Genomic DNA, 839 nt, shown 5'->3' with positions numbered 1-839 from the left:
GGCCACGCTCAAAATGGTGCATCTCATGTGCCACCCGCACAAGAGCCAGTCCAGGGGCACTGGCAACGATCTTACTTGGCTTGCCGGGTCTTCTCACGCACAGCACATTTCCAAAGGTCTCGGTCAGTAGTCATCGCCTCGGTGAGGCCCAATGTACGAAGGTCTTGCCTCACCACCTCAGCCCAGGTCTTCCTGGGCCTACCTCTTCCACGGGTTCCCTCAACTGTTAGGGTGTGGCACTTTTTCACGCAGCTATCCTCATCCATTCTCACCACATGTCCATACCAGCGCAATCGTCTCTCTTGCACACCACAACTGATGCTTCTAATGTTCAGCTTTTCTCTCAAGATACTTACACTCTGACAGGTATTCACATTGACATTACACATCCAACAGAGCAGACGGGCTTCTTTCAGTTCTCGTCTACCAAATTCACTCAGAAGGCTTGGTCGACTCGAGTTTATAGTAGAAGACACTTGTGCAAAGTACCATGCAGTGAGACTGAATCTAGAACCAAGCAGTTGAGAAGCAAGCTTCTTACCACACAGCCATGCCTGTGCTTATGTGTGTGTGTGTGTTTGTGTGTGTGTGTGTATGATTTGTATATATAATGATTTGTATGAAAAAGAAGGAAGATATGTGGAAGTAAGAGAGAGAAATGCTCTTAGGAACTTTGTGCCTTGTGTGTCACTTGCTATATATATATATATATATTTCGCACAAATCATTTTTAAATATTAAAACCAGCAAGACAATGAATGATGCATGTACAATAGCCAGCTCATCCATAACTTCCAGTGACGTTAGTGGCAAGGAAACAGCAGTTGAAAGGGAGTCAA

Source organism: Octopus bimaculoides, chromosome 10 (assembly GCF_001194135.2).
Source record: "Octopus bimaculoides isolate UCB-OBI-ISO-001 chromosome 10, ASM119413v2, whole genome shotgun sequence".
In the NCBI taxonomy this organism is placed as follows: domain Eukaryota; kingdom Metazoa; phylum Mollusca; class Cephalopoda; order Octopoda; family Octopodidae; genus Octopus; species Octopus bimaculoides.
The sequence above is the reverse complement of the archived record's forward strand: the minus strand, read 5'-3'. Positions refer to the sequence as shown.